Source organism: Staurois parvus, unplaced genomic scaffold, assembly GCF_062004578.1.
Source record: "Staurois parvus isolate SC_StPar_1 unplaced genomic scaffold, SC_StPar_1.0 ptg000155l, whole genome shotgun sequence".
NCBI lineage: Eukaryota > Metazoa > Chordata > Amphibia > Anura > Ranidae > Staurois > Staurois parvus.
Genome location: NW_028317951.1, coordinates 31,881,997 through 31,898,340, shown reverse-complemented (window position 1 = coordinate 31,898,340; position 16,344 = coordinate 31,881,997). Strand labels below are relative to the sequence as shown.

The 16,344-nt window shown below is 45.1% G+C and overlaps 1 long non-coding RNA gene across 1 annotated transcript in view; it reads left to right on the top strand.

Annotated features, from left to right (window-relative positions):
- LOC149463396 (uncharacterized) overlaps window positions 1-16,344 on the top strand; it is a 352,919-nt gene that overhangs the window by 78,807 nt on the left and 257,768 nt on the right. The window lies entirely within an intron of this gene.

The following is a 16,344-nucleotide window of genomic DNA, read 5'->3' as shown; positions in this document are numbered from 1 at the left end:
TTTTTCAATAATTCATATGTGTTACCATCATCCACCAGTCTATTCAACTCTATATAATAATCTGATTTATTTAAAACCACTACCCCCCCCTCCCTTATCTGCTGATCTAATTACAATATTTTCATTCTTTTCTAACTTCCGAATTCCTGAAATTATATCCTGTTTAGATCTCAACTTGGGGATAGATAAATGCTCCAAATCATGCTCTACCAATTTTTTAAAAGTTTCCACACAGTAATTATTTGCTATTTTAGGATTAAAGACTGATTTGTTCCTTAATTTAGTATGCAAATAAGGGCCTATAGTATCCTTTTGCATATTCCCAATAGGATATAGACTTAATTTATCACTAACAACACCCTTCTCAATATCATTATTACCACCTTGTTTCTTACTCCAAAATTTCTTTAGATTAATTTTTCTAATATATTTCTGTAAATCTATGTATGCATCCAATTTGTTGAGATCTTTATCTGGTGCAAATTTCAGACCCAAAGATAGCACTTTCAATTCTTCTTCAGTTAAAACATAATCACTTAAGTTAAAAATTCCTTGATTTAGGTCGACCTTTTTCTTTTTCCCTAGCCCTCCTCTACACCCCCTCCTTCTCCTCCTCCCCAATAGGGATAATGATCCATCCTGGGTGGCCCCCACCCTCCTCTCCCCCTCCCGGGGTGGTAGTAAGGTCCCCCTCTCCCTCTCATATGGAAAGAACCTCTTGGACCCCCTCCTCGTCAAGGGGGTGGTCCTGCAAAGCCTCCCCTTGAAAAATTATTATCTCTCCCTGTATTGTAGTTATATCCTCTAGGGGATGCCATACCTCAATTATTAAGAGGTTCAAACCGATTTTTTACAGGTACATTATAACCCGTTAGTTTGTTTGTTTCTTTGCTGATAACTAGAGATGAGCGAATTATTCAAAAATTCGGTTCGGCTGATTCGCCGAATTCGCCGAATAAATTCGCTTCGAGCTGAATATATTCGCTGCGAATTTAACTTATAAAAAGGGTGTTTCTAGGCTTCAGAGAGCCTTTATATTAGTGCAGAACACTGTACCTTTAATTTAAATGCCCTTGGAGTCTGCTGGGGAAGAGAAATAATACTGTCAGTCAGTATGACATGCAGATTAGTGCCGTCGATCTTAGAATCACCGCACACTTCACTCATTTGGGCAGTCACGGGGCCAAAACCAGAGTGTGGAGCCACAGTGTGGCGGTGGAGGCAGCAGCAATGGGAGGCCATACAGCACCCTATGACAAAATATCATTATTACCACCTTGTTTCTTACTCCAAAATTTCTTTAGATTAATTTTTCTAATATATTTCTGTAAATCTATGTATGCATCCAATTTGTTGAGATCTTTATCTGGTGCAAATTTCAGACCCAAAGATAGCACTTTCAATTCTTCTTCAGTTAAAACATAATCACTTAAGTTAAAAATTCCTTGATTTAGGTCGACCTTTTTCTTTTTCCCTAGCCCTCCTCTACACCCCCTCCTTCTCCTCCTCCCCAATAGGGATAATGATCCATCCTGGGTGGCCCCCACCCTCCTCTCCCCCTCCCGGGGTGGTAGTAAGGTCCCCCTCTCCCTCTCATATGGAAAGAACCTCTTGGACCCCCTCCTCGTCAAGGGGGTGGTCCTGCAAAGCCTCCCCTTGAAAAATTATTATCTCTCCCTGTATTGTAGTTATATCCTCTAGGGGATGCCATACCTCAATTATTAAGAGGTTCAAACCGATTTTTTACAGGTACATTATAACCCGTTAGTTTGTTTGTTTCTTTGCTGATAACTAGAGATGAGCGAATTATTCAAAAATTCGGTTCGGCTGATTCGCCGAATTCGCCGAATAAATTCGCTTCGAGCTGAATATATTCGCTGCGAATTTAACTTATAAAAAGGGTGTTTCTAGGCTTCAGAGAGCCTTTATATTAGTGCAGAACACTGTACCTTTAATTTAAATGCCCTTGGAGTCTGCTGGGGAAGAGAAATAATACTGTCAGTCAGTATGACATGCAGATTAGTGCCGTCGATCTTAGAATCACCGCACACTTCACTCATTTGGGCAGTCACGGGCCAAAACCAGAGTGTGGAGCCACAGTGTGGCGGTGGAGGCAGCAGCAATGGGAGGCCATACAGCACCCTATGACAAAATGGAACCCACCAGCAGTGTGAGGAGACCTGAAAGTGGCACATGGCAGAGTGTGGCGATGGAGACAGCAGCAATGGGAGGCCGTACAGGGACCCATGACACACTCTGGACCTGGCAGCAGCATGAGGAGGCAGTACAGGGGCCCATGACAGATTATGGGCCTGGCAGCAGCATGAGGAGTCGGTACGGGGGCCCATGGCAGATTACGGGCCTGGCAGCAGCATGAGGAGGCGGTACAGGGGCCCATGGCAGAGTGGCAGAGCGTAAGCAGCTAAAATTGAAGGCCATACAGAGGCCTATGTTAAAAAGTCCCCCCAGCAGCAGCGTGGGGAGACGACTATCAAGAGTCCAATGGCAGAGTGGCGGAGCAGAAGCAGCTTCAATTGAAGGCCATACACAGGCCTAGGTTTAAAAGTCCCTCACAGTTAATTCCAATAACGAACTCTACTCCTCCGTGCAATCTACTTACGAGACCCTGGGCAGGTCTGGGTCCAATTTGTGGTAGAGACTGGTTTTGTTCAGCCATGCTTGAGCGAGTAATAACAGGTCTGTGCTGCCCTTTGGTGTCTGGCTTAATGCGCACAACACTGAACGTCCCAGCGTTTGTCAACGATTTGCCGTTAAGTGATGCAAACCCGCTGAACCACGTTCATGAGGAGCCGGTACAGGGGGCCATGAATCAGTATGGACCTGGCAGCAGCGTGAGCAGACGACAGAGGCACATGGCGCAGGGTGGCAGTGTAGGCAGCATTATTCTGAAGCCATACACAGGCCTAGGTTAAAAAGCGGAAGCCGTCAGCAGCGTGAGCAGACGACAGAGGCACATGGCGCAGGGTGGCGGTGGAGGCAGCAGCAATGGAAGGCCATACAGCACCCTATCACAAAATGGAACCCACCAACAGTGTAAGGAGACCTGAAAGTGGCACATGGCAGAGTCTGGCGATGAAGTCAGCAGCAATGGGAGGCCGTACAGGGACCCATGGCAGAGTGGCGAAGCGTAAGCAGCTTAAATTGAAGGCCATACAGAGGCCTATGTTAAAAAGTCCCCCCAGCAGCAGTGTGGGGAGACGACTATCAAGAGTCCAATGGCAGAGTGGCGGAGCGGAAGCAGCTTCAATTGAAGGCCATACACAGGCCTAGGTTAAAAAGTCCCCCCAGCAGCAGTGTGGGGAGACGACTATCAAGAGTCCAATGGCTGAGTGGCGATCCGGGAAGTCAGCGTTGTGATTGCAGATGCAATGCAGAAATTTTATGAGGTAATGCCGTGGGTGCGAAGAAGATCATATACCGTCGTACTTCCATCCATAAGACGGAACAACCTGCGAACCGGGAGCTTTATTGCCCTGACCCGCTGAGCAGCTTCTGGGATACCCAAGAGTTTGGCTTCTGTGGGGAATATGGTTGAAAACTGAAACTTAAAGGCATGTTGATGGAAGGGCACCAGTGTCAGTGCTCCGGAGGGAATATAGCTTCAAAGCTGACACTTAAAGGTATATCGACGGTCAGAGACCACAGGAAGTGGAGTTTGCGTCTTAAATCGACTGAATGTGGCAGACGTGAAACGTCTACGGGCCGTATATGAAACGGGTTGTTCCTCTTTCTGGAATAAGTGTTGGAAATGGCCACTCTTTTTGGTGTGGCGTTTTGTCTATTTAATTCCGATAACGGACTCTACTCCTCCGTGCAATCTAGTTACGAGACCCTGGGCAGGTCTTGGTCCAATTTGTGGTAGAGACTGGTTTTGTTCAGCCATGCTTGAGCGAGTAATAACAGGTCTGTGCTGCCCTTTGGTGTCTGGCTTAATGCGCACAACACTGAACGTCCCAGCATTTGTCAACGATTTGCCGTTAAGTGATGCAAACCCGCTGAACCACGTTCATGAGGAGCCGGTACAGGGGGCCATGAATCAGTATGGACCTGGCAGCAGTGTGAGGAGACCCGAAAGTGGCACATGGCGCAGGGTGGCGGTGGAGGCAGCAGTATTCGGAAGACATACACAGGACTAGTTTAAAAAGCGGAAGCCGTCAGCAGCGTGAGCAGACGACAGAGGCACATGGCGCAGGGTGGCGGTGGAGGCAGCAGTATTCGGAAGCCATACACAGGCCTAGGTTAAAAAGCGGAAGCCGTCAGCAGCGTGAGCAGACGACAGAGGCACATGGCGCAGGGTGGCGGTGGAGGCAGCAGTATTTGGAAGCCATACACAGGCCTAGGTTTAAAACTGGAACCCAGCAGCGTGAGCAGGCGACAAAGACGCACATGGCAGAGGATGGATCTGGCAGCAGTATGAGAAGGCGGTACAGGGGCCCGTGGCACAGTGTGGTGATGGGGGCTACAGCAACTGGATGCCAGAAAGTGGCCGATAGGGCTATATACTGCATGGAATTATAAAGTTGTAAAGACAGCGGCCTATAAGGCTATACACACTATAACAATCATGACTTGATTGACCATTGGCCTATAAGGCTATACACAGCATGAATATCATGACTTATTCTGAGAGTGGTTTGGAAGGCTATATACAAAAAGTAATTCATGAGCTGTCCGGACAGCGGACAATAAGTACATATATACAAATCAATTCATCAGCTGTCCAGCCAGCGGCCTCAAAGGCGACACATATAGAAAGCAATTCATGAGCTGTTCAGACAGCGGCCTCTAAGGCGACAGATATACAAAGCAATTCCCGAGGTGTTCAGGGAGCGGCCTGAACGGCTAGGTTATTACTAAATATATTTTTGTGGCCAAACATCGGCCTATAAATAGATGTCTACACAGTGACAAAAAATTATGTCGCTAGACAGCGGCCCCTAAGGCGACAGATATACAAAGCAATTCCCGCGAGCGCACAGGGCCCACAGTGTCTGAGGATGGACGTTGGCGCAGAAAGGCAGAGACCAACTGACTACATAGGTGGTTTTTATAGTACTTTATTTTGGCCTACCTCTCAGCAGGTGTGAAAAAGGCCACCATTTTTGAATGGTAGCGAGGGTCCAACAAGGTGGACAGCCAAAAGTCATCCCTCTGTCTGATGGTTATTATTCGGCTGTCGCTACACAAGCAACTGAGCATGCTATGGGCCATTTGTGCCAAGGAATGCGAGGGACTCCCTGCCTCCATCTCCACAGCATACTGCCACGGTGCGTCTGGGTCCTCTGTCTCCTCCTCTACCAGATGCTCCTGCTCTTCCACTCCTGTCCGCTGAGTGGAAAAACCACCCATTTCACTCAATAATTCCTGAGCACCAATGTCCTCCTCTACCTCCTCCTCTTCTTCTTGTCCTGCCCCCACAGGGGTCATGTGGCGTTGAGATCTGTGTGCCACGTCTACCGCACCCTGACCAGCCATTGTTAACAGCATTTGTTCCAGGACGTGCAACAGAGGAATGACGTCGTTCATCCCATAGTCCTGCCAACTCACGAATAGCGTGGCCTCCTCAAAGGGCCTGAGCAAGCGGCAGGTGTCACGCATGAGCTGCCAATGGCTGACATCTAAGTTACACAGGGGAGTACCTTTATCCGCTTGTAACATCAGGAAATCGGTGATGGCCTTTCGCTGTTCGTAAAGGCGGTCTAACATATGTAGGGTTGAATTCCACCTTGTTGCAATGTCGCAGATCAGGCGATGCTGTGGAATTCTGTTCTGCCGCTGCAGCTCAAGGAGGGTGTGCTTTGCGGTGTAGGAATGGCTGAAATGCATGCAAAGTTTACGTGACATTTTAAGGATGTCTTGCAGTGGGATGGTGGATTTTAGGAACCGCTTGACAACCAGATTGAACACGTGAGCCATGCATGGCGCATGGCACAACCTTCCTTGACGCAGAGCAGACACCATGTTCTTTCCGTTGTCGGTCAACATGGTTCCGATTTTCAGTTTGCGCGGAGACAGCCATCTGTCGATTTCTCTGTTCATTACACTCAGAAGTTCCTCCCGTGTGACTACGTTCGCCAAGGCATACCAGGTGCAGCACAGCGTGACACCGTTGTGCCCTGCACATGTGATATGCCGGTCGGGTAATGGGACTTGGCACGGGGGTGGCGGCTGAGGACACGGCGGAAGAAGAGGTGGTAGAGGCGGACATCTTTGCTGGACCAAGGACGTGCAAACGTGGAGGCAAAAGTGGCGTGACCTGTCCAAGTTGCTGGTGCGGCTGTGACGGCACCACGTTCACCCAGTGGGCCGTAAATGACATGTACTGTCCCTGACCATAGTTACAGCTCCACACGTCGGCGCTGCCGTGCACTTTGGCAGAGACCGACATGCTCAAAGACTGGCCCACCATCTCTTCTACATGTGAATGCAGGGCTGGCACTGCCTTTTTGGCGAAGAAATGCCGGCTTGGCACTCTCCACCGCGGCTCGGCACAAGCCATCATTTCTCGGAAAGGTGCTGAGTCCACCACTTGGAAAGGGAGGGACTGCAGCACCAGCAACTTGGACAGGAGGACGTTCAGCTTCTGCACCGTCGGGTGCGTGCTCGCAAACTGTTGTCTCTTGGAAACGGATTCCAAGAAAGACTGCTGACGGAATCCGTGAAGAGGAGTAGCAGGAGAAGGAGCATCTGAACGAGCGGAAGATGCCAACGAGTGACAACTCCCCTCAGCAGAGGTGTTGGAGCCTTGACTGGCTGACAGAGGGCGATTGACGTCGGGTGACGGAGCAAGTAACGGAGCGGGTGATGGAGCGGGGGCTGGGGCAGGCAGAACCGCCGTATCTTTATCACGGTTTTCCCAGGCCACCGAATGGCGACGCTGCATATGCTGACGCAACGCTGTAGTCCCAACATTGGCCCCCTGGCCACGCTTGACTTTCTGGCCAAATAGTCGACATACGGCTACGTTTACTTCCTCGGGCTGCTTGACGAAAAATTGCCACACCGCAGAGTAGGAAACTTTGCCCCCGATACTCCTCACTGGCTGACTGCTACTTCCTCCGTGCACACCGGCACCACTACTGGCCGTGGTGGTAGGCTGCAGTGGAGCTGGTGCTCTACTCCATGGCCGTTTGGCTCCACTGACACTGCTGCGACCCTGCTGCCTCCTGGGCAACCCACCGACTGTTTTGCTCGCTGGCAAGCTGGCACCCTCTTCTCCTGATGATGCGGAAGCAATAGCCTGATGACGACGAGGCTGCCAAGTGCGATCAGCCTCATCATCATCAATTAGGGTCTCCGCGTCACTACTAGCCCCCTCGGCTGCGTGTGGGTCAGGAGACAGACCTGTCTCTAGACCGGCTACCGAGCCACTCTCCTCGCCACTACTTCTTCGCCTGGCTGCTGAAGAGGCGGATGTCTCCCCCCGTTCCTGACCGCCCTCTGTTAGCTCTTCCTCACTGTACAGTGGGGCTGAGCCCACAGCATGCGATACTTCGCTTGGTGAGGGAACACCAAAGGACAGGGGCAGGTCGAGGACACGTGATTTCAGTGGGCTTGCTCCCGGGCCATGCCAAATAATGGTTGTGTCCGACGTACCCACCGACCGTTGGCTGTAGGTGTCAGAGGTGACCTGGGAAGAGGAAGACGACCGAGTCAACCAATCGATGACGGCAGGGTTGTCGGTGGAGACACGACCGCTGGATGACACCGGGAGCACTGGCCTCTGGCTGCGACTAGTGCTGCCTCGACCCCTTCCTCTGCTGCCACGTCTGCTCGCTCCTGAAACATTGCCTCCTCTGCCACTCCTCTGCATGTTGTCTGACATACTCTTTAATTCAATAAGCACCCCAAAAATAAAAACGGATTTAACTCTTTGAACGTACAATAGTGGTTGTGAAGCAGAAAGTCAGTTTATTTAGCACAATCGGTCAATTGCAGCTTGCCGTTGGCTGGAAACTGTACGTTTATGTCACTGGAATGCACTAATCACCCAAAAAATATTACCGCCACCCGGCGTGTATATGGATTTAACTCTTTGAACGTACAATAGTGGTTGTGAAGCAGAAAGTCAGTTTATTTAGCACAATCAGTCAATTGCAGCTTGCCGTTGGCTGGAAACTGTACGTTTAGTTCACTGGAATGCACTAATCACCCAAAAAATATTACCGCCAGCCGGCGTGTAAATGGATTTAACTCTTTGAACGTACAATAGTGGTTGTGAAGCAGAAAGTCAGTTTATTTAGCACAATCGGTCAATTGCAGCTTGCCGTTGGCTGGAAACTGTACGTTTATGTCACTGGAATGCACTAATCACCCAAAAAATATTACCGCCAGCCGGCGTGTAAATGGATTTAACTCTTTGAACGTACAATAGTGGTTGTGAAGCAGAAAGTCAGTTTATTTAGCACAATCGGTCAATTGCAGCTTGCCATTGGCTGGAAACTGTACGTTTATGTCACTGGAATGCACTAATCACCCAAAAAATATTACCGCCACCCGGCGTGTAAATGGATCTAACTCTTTGAACGTACAATAGTGGTTGTGAAGCAGAAAGTCAGTTTATTTAGCACAATCGGTCAATTGCAGCTTGCCGTTGGCTGGAAACTGTTCGTTTATGTTACTGGAATGCACTAATCACCCAAAAAATATTACCGCCAGCCGGCGTGTAAATGGATTTAACTCTTTGAACGTACAATAGTGGTTGTGAAGCAGAAAGTCAGTTTATTTTGCACAATCGGCAAACTGCAGCACAAACTGTGCACGACAGCCACCAAAAAAAAAAAAGGGTGTATGTCACTTTAAATTTTAGATTCTTTGATAGCTGTGGCCCTAAGTAACGATTCTGTGTCCCTGAGTAACGATTCTGTGTCCCTGAGTAACGATTCTGTGTCCCTGAGTAACGATTCTGTGGCCATAAAGTCTCTGTGGCCCTAACTCTGTCCCTTAATACAGACAGGTCTGTCTCTCTTGAATGACCGGAGGCTAATGGAGAATTCTAAGATGGCCGCGATTTATAGTGCTGGCTGGCTGCTGATTGGCTAATGCGATCACATGTCATGAATGCATTATGGGTCAGTGCGCCTTGTCTGCGCGCCTTCCCAGAGATCCCCGCCCCATCTTCTCTGTCCATTTTCTCCGTGGCCACACATGTCGCCGCCATTTTTGGGAAAATTCGATTCGTGCATCCGAAGTTTGCTAATCTTCGGATTCGTCGCGAATAGAATTTTTCCAAATCTTCGGAACGAATTCCACTTCGTCATGTTCGATTCGCTCATCTCTACTGATAACACCTGTTTGTATATTGTGTATATGTACTAATATGAATCTTTTCCTACATAAAGCTTGTCCATACTGGTGGATGTCTGTATACACTGTCCTCACCAACAGGTGGCTCACGTCTTGTACTCAGTCAAGGCAGTTACTAGTTCCTCGTGTTTCCAGAGGTTCAACAAATTATTGTAGTATACCTGATAAGGTTTCCTTTTGCCTGGTTGATGCACCATGTAATTCACTTTCTCACTTAAGCCATAAACTCAAATGGGCCTTGTCACCTGGCCAGAAACCTGCTTTATACAGTGGGGATCAATACTGCCACTCAGTTCCCAACCTGAAAAGGTAATATTTTAGCTGGTCTGTTGTAAACTTATCATTGTACCTCCTGAGCACTTTACAAAGGATAAAATGTTTTGTTGCACCCTGGAGAGAATGAGGTGGCTTCTGCAGTGTATGTTACAATATATATCCCTACAATAGGGACTTACAAACTGGGACAGGAATACGATTAGTAACATCAAAGTGCATGAACCAGTCTAGTATAAGTCCATACAAGCGTATATAAATAGCTTGACCTAGAGGCTGCTAGCAGAATTGCGCTAGAAGGGACTCTGTGGAAGAGAAAAGAAAAAAGGCAGCAATGTGTAAAACCATTTATTCGCATGTAGTGTAACAACTCACAAGATGAAAGTAAAAAAAGGCACTTGTCCAATATGGTTCATCCGCAGTGGTCCGGAGTGTAAAAGGTGAATCTCAGGTGTGAAGCCAATGTTCTGGGTTGCGCTGATAGCTCCCAGTGTATCCTGCAGTCACGGGTATACCAGGAAGAAGAGAGCTGTGACCTACGTGACGTCAGCTCTCTTCTTCCTGGTGTTTCTGTGACTGCAAGATATGCTGGGAGCTATCAGCGCAACCCAGAACATTGGCTTCACACCTGAGATTCACCTTTTACGCTCCAGACCACTGCGGATGAACCATATTGGACAAGTGCCTTTTTTTACTTTCATCTTGTGAGTTTTTTGACTTTCATCTTGTGAGTTGTTACACTACATGCGAATAAATGTAACAAGACCCATCATGGTACTCAGCATCATACAAATCAGCATCTGGATATATCAATATCATCTGAGGTTCGACAATGTGTTTTACCAATTTGGTCAGATCCCTTCTCCATGGTTCCCAAAATGTTGGAAAATCATGTTCCACAATTACTGGGTGTACCAGATTTCTTACCAGTCCAACCTCATGTTCAGCATTTCTACAGATTGTAGTAATGGACACAGACACCATTTGGTAGGCCCTTATAGCTTCATGGATGCAGACAATCTGCAGTGTCTTAATCACAGCTCCAACCTCACCGACCAGTTTCCTTTACCAGGGCACCATACTCCAGGAAAGCTGTAACTGAAACCTGATTGACAACAGAAAAAAAATTCCCCTACCAGAAAGAAAGAGTGCAGTATAGGCTTTCTGGGCAAAAAGAGAAAGCGTGCGGACAACCCAACACTGCCTTGGCTCTTTTTGCAATGGACAATGCCCCCTAACACACCCCCATTTATGACACCCCCAGCCTTGTATGAGGTTCCAGGTTGATCCTGCAAAGGAACAGGGACTGACTCTTCTAGGTATTCTTATATATTGGTTCCAGGGTTTGCAACATGGTTTTCCTCAAAGGAGAAACTATTCCTTGGCTTGTATAAGTGGATTCCTTTCTTCTGGTGGGGCTGAGCAGCTCCTCTGTCACTGTGTACCTTTTCAACATTTCTATCAGATGGTCACTGGGTCACCGTGACACACCCACAAGTGCAGGTGAGCCAGCAGAGACTGAAGATTCCGGTCCATCACAACTGGTTGCAACTACTAAGTGACCAGCTATATTGGATTGTGCATCTGTGAAACAATTCAAGCTTTCATAGAAACAAGCATCCTCTGAAATTTGGTCAGCATTTTGTCTCAGGACTACTCTGCTCATTCTGGTGTTCTCTCAAATGTTGTCAGAAAGGCCTGTATGTCATCACTTGGTGTCAGGAAATGTCTGTTTTGGTGGCTGTCTGGTAGCCAAGAGCAACAACCGCTGACTCAACATTCAAAGAGTGACTGCACGGCTTCAGCCTATGTGGGCCTCTAGATTTCTTTGCTGTTGACAAGCCATGGTGGGACTGTTATTTTCCAGTTGACAAGCCATTTAAGTTGGATAAATCCTGTTTTATTTAAAAAGCTCATGTTATGCAATCCCACTGACCCTCTGAATAACTGGTGGAGGATGTGGGCAATAGGTTTTTGAAAAACGTATATTTACAGACAGAAATTAGGAATGTATTAAAGTAATTACTGGTGGCTAACGATGCACAACAAGAAACTAAAAGGCTCCTTTTCAAGTTAACATAACTTCAAGACAAACAGAAATATGCTTACTTCAGTAATTAAGATTTTCCAAGTAACAAAAATCCAAGCCACAGAACCTAACAGAGCCTAGTCAACAGCAGGGGTTTTCCACAGCTCACACAGGTGCAGCCAGTCACAACCCATCCTCCTCTCAATTTTCTAATTATCAGCCCTCCGCTATGTTAATCCCTGCTGCCACTTAAATGTCCAGGAGTTGCCCCATAAAGAGAGGGGATATGTATCTACTATGCAGGACACCTACCCTTTGGTCAGTACAAAATTAATGTACAACCCCAATTCCAAAAAAGTGTTGAGAGAATGTAAAATGTACATAAAACCAATGAAGAATGCAATGATTTGCAAATCTCATAAACCCATATTTTATTCACAATAGAAAACATATCAAATGTTTAAACTGAGAAAATGTACTATTTTAAGAAAAAAAATAACGTAATTTAGAAATCTATGGCAGCAACTCCTCTCAAAACAGTTAGGACAGGGTAACAAAAAGATAGCAAAGTAAGTGATGCTAACAAGGAAGGGCTGGAAGAACATTTTGCAATTATTGGCAACAGGTCAGTAACATAATTGGGTTTTAAAAGAGCATCTTAGAGAGTCAGGCTCTTGGAAGTAAAGATGGGCAGAGGTTTACTAATCTGTAAAAATCTGCATCTAAAAATTGCAGCACAATTTCGGAATATTGTTCCTCAATGTAAAATTGGAAAGACTTGAAATACTGTATATCATCATAAGAAGAAGCCGTATCTGAACATGATCCAGAAACAGCCATCTTCTCTGGGCCAAAGCTTATTTAAAATGGTCTGTTTCAAAGTGGAAAACTGTGCTGTGGTCAGACTAACTAAATTTGATATTCTTATTAGCAACCATGGGCACCACATCCTCTAGACTAAAGAGGGGAGCGACCTTCTGGATTGTTATCAGCTCTCAGTTCAAAAGCTTGAATGTCTGAATGGTATGGGAGTGCATTAACTGCATATGGAATGGACAGCTTGAGTGCTGAAAGATATATCCAGGTTTTAGAGCAGCATATGCTCCCATCTAGACAATGCCTTTTTCATGGAAGGCCTTGCAAATTTCAGCAGGACAATGGTAAACTGCATGCAGCATCTACGACAACAGTATACTTCATAGTAGAAGAGTCCGGGTGCTTAACTTTCCTACCTGCAGTCTGGACCTTTCAACAATTGAAAATATTTGTGCATCTTGAAATGAAAAATATGACAAAGACAACCCAGGACTTTTGAGCAGTTAAAATCCTATTTTAGACAAGAATGGGACAACAATTCTCTCCCAAAACTCCAGAAGCCAGTCTCCTCAGTTCCCAGATGTTTACAGAGTGTTGTTAAAAGAAGAGTGGTTGCTACATCATGGTAAACATGGCCTTGTCCCAACTTTTTTGAGACATGTTGCCATCAAATTTTAAATTACCTTATTTTTTTTCCTAAAAGCTACATTTTCTCTGTTTAAATATTTGATTTTTTTCTGTGTTCTATTGTGAATAAAATTTGGGTTTATGAGATTTGCATTCTGTTTTTATGTAGATTCTATACAGCATCTGATTGATTTGAATAATAATAAAAGGTGTTTCTCACTGAGTCATGTATCTTAATCCAAATGGAACATTACCATATGTATATGGTATATCTTCTTTTATATTACCAACACATATCAGTATGGCAAGGTTCCATTCATCCCCAATTTAGAGGGACATTGTCTATTGTGAAGGTTTTGTTCCCAAGAAATAGGTATCCCTGGATTTGTCCTCGGGAGCCAAGCACTGTAAAGTTTGCAGTACACAGGCTTCAACTCATCAAATTGTGCATGCTTCAATTTAAAAAAAATGGTGCCACTACAACATCCTGGGCATGTGCACAGATTGCCATTTTTGATTGGCACTTGTACAGTGTAATTAGTTGGACAAATCTGACAGACACTATTCACCATCTGTAAAGTAACTTGCTGCTTACCAGACCCCTGAACTCCATATCCTGACTTCTGAACTCTCTGCTTTACTTAATCTTGACCTATGGACTCTGCATTCATTACTCCTGATCCTTGTGCATTACTTAGTTCTGTCTCTGAACTCTAGGCATTACTTAATCCTGATCCCTGAGCTCTGTGCACTACTTAATTCTGGTAACCTTACAGTATGGGTAGTCTCAGAGGTATCATCAGCCATATAGTTTGGACCAGAGCACAATATAGACCAAACCAAAAATATTTAGTTTACTGTCTACATATAATGTTAAACGCACAATTGCTATTTTTAAACATCTGTACACAAATTAATGACATTTGTGTTTATGTTAACAGACAGAATGTCTTTCTCACACCAAGGATCAGCCTTTGAATTGAGTATAAATGCCTGCGGGATATGCCTTGTGTTCTTTGGTAATGGCAAGCAGCTGGAATCATACAGGGACATAAATTACCCTTAAAACTCGTCTAGTCTGAGCCAGAAGTCTGAGAATATGGAACATCTGTTGACAGGAATATATTTTTCTATGGGCATCAAATTAACACAACAAAGTAGTTCCCAGCTAACACAAACATTTATTAATTAAGCAATAGATAACAATCTGTGTTTGCCTTAATTGCCTGCTTTCACATCCATGTACATTTTCTTATCTGTACAGTCCATATTGCTAAGAAAAGAGAGAAGGAGAAATACAAAAATGTTGAGTCACCATAGCAAAGTGCATTGAAAATCAATGGGGACACCTGTTCATGTGACAACTCTTTATCCACTTGAGATCTTGGGTCCTTTTCTCCCTAAAGCCCCCTGTGGACTAAAGCATTTTTCTTTTTGTTTTGGCAATGTCCCAAGTTCCACACATTATACCATTTTGCATTTGCACTGCATTTTATAAAAAGGCCATGTGCTTTTTTTGGTCTTTTGGTATGCAATGGCCACCCACTCATACAGAATAGACTGCATTAACATTACATGTTAAAACTGACTATAAAGGTTTGAATCCAGTCTTAAAGAAAACCATTCTTGTGAGAGGCATGGAGGATTCTATTGCTACTTTTTATTCTACAAATGCACGTTTCCTGGCTGTTTGGTTTATCCTCTTGAGTCTGTGTCTTTTGCTGGAACCAGCATGCAAATAAGGATGTATGACTTTACAGATACAGTATTTATACTTGTTCCAGGTCAGTGACTCGCACTTTATTAAATCCAGTTGGCCAATGTTCTAATCGGACAACTAGCATCTTCAAACTAAGATGTCATCCCCTATTTCTCTTGCAGAAGGGGTTTAGCCACTATACTACTGACATACTGTATGTCTTTAAATGTGGAAGTGGCAGACACTTATTGCTGCACTTCCATTTATAACCCTTGGGCAGTCAGTGAGCTTGTTAAGGGGTGCGATGTGAGCTGTCCTTGTACGGCTCACATCAAAGACATTGGGGGTTGTTTACTAAAACTGCATGGTGAAAAATCTGGTGCAATTCTGATTGGAAACCAATCAGCTTCCAGGTTATATTGTAAAAGTTTAATTGATTAAGCTGAAGTTAGAGCTGTTGGATTGTTTAGGTCCCTTCAACTAGTGATGAACTGCTTTGGACCTATGGCTAACATAAGACCATTCTATGAGCAATAGGAATTGTATAAAACAACCGGCTAGTGAAATATAAGTTCAGTCCTGCCGGTGTTGGGGCTGGTGGTAAGTGTTCCCCAAGACAGAGATTTGCAATCTACAGCACAGATAATTAACAAAGTCCACTTGAAGCAGAACTCTTTACAACCAAAAATCAGAAGCAACAATTCTGGGAGTTCTGGTAGATCACAAGCTTAATAATAGCATGCAATGCCAAGCTGCAGTTTCTAAAGCGAGCAAAATCCTATATTGTATTAAAGGAGGTATAGACTCCAGAGAGAGAGATATCATTTTATCCCTGTACAAATCATTAGTAGGAACTCATCTGGAATATGCAGTTCAGGTTTGGGCACCAATTCACAAAAAAGAACATTGGGGAAGTGCAGAGAAGGGCAACCAAACTGATAAGAGGCATGGAGGAGCTCAGCTATGAGGAAAAATTAGAGGAACTGAATTTATTCTCTCTTGAGAAGAGGAGAATAAGGGGGGATATGATCAACATGTATAAATACATCAGTGGTCATAAAGTGAATTTGGTGTAGAGCTATTCACCCTGAGGTCATCACATAGGATAAGGAGGCACTATTTACGTCTGGAGGAAAAGAAATGTAATCTCCAAACACGGAAAGCTTTCTTCATAGTGAGAGCTATGAAAATGTGGAATAGACTCCCTCAGGAGTTGGTTCTGGCCAGCTCAGTGGATTGCTTCAAAAAAGGCCTGGATTCTTTCTTAGATACACAGAATATAACTGGATACTAACATTTATAGGTAACGTTGATCCAGGGAATATCAGATTGCCTCTCGGGGGAAGGAATTGTTTTCCCAGCAGGAGCAAATTGGATCATGCTTTGCTGGGCTTTTTTGCCTTCCTCAGAATCAACTGTGGGTATAGGATTAGAACTTTTTTTTTTTTTTTTAATGGTTGAACTGGATGGACTTTTGTCTTTTTTCAGCCAAACTATATAACTATGTAACAATTATACACTATGGTGGGCGATAGATCTCTTACTAAACCAGAACTATGGTTGCTATCTAGTC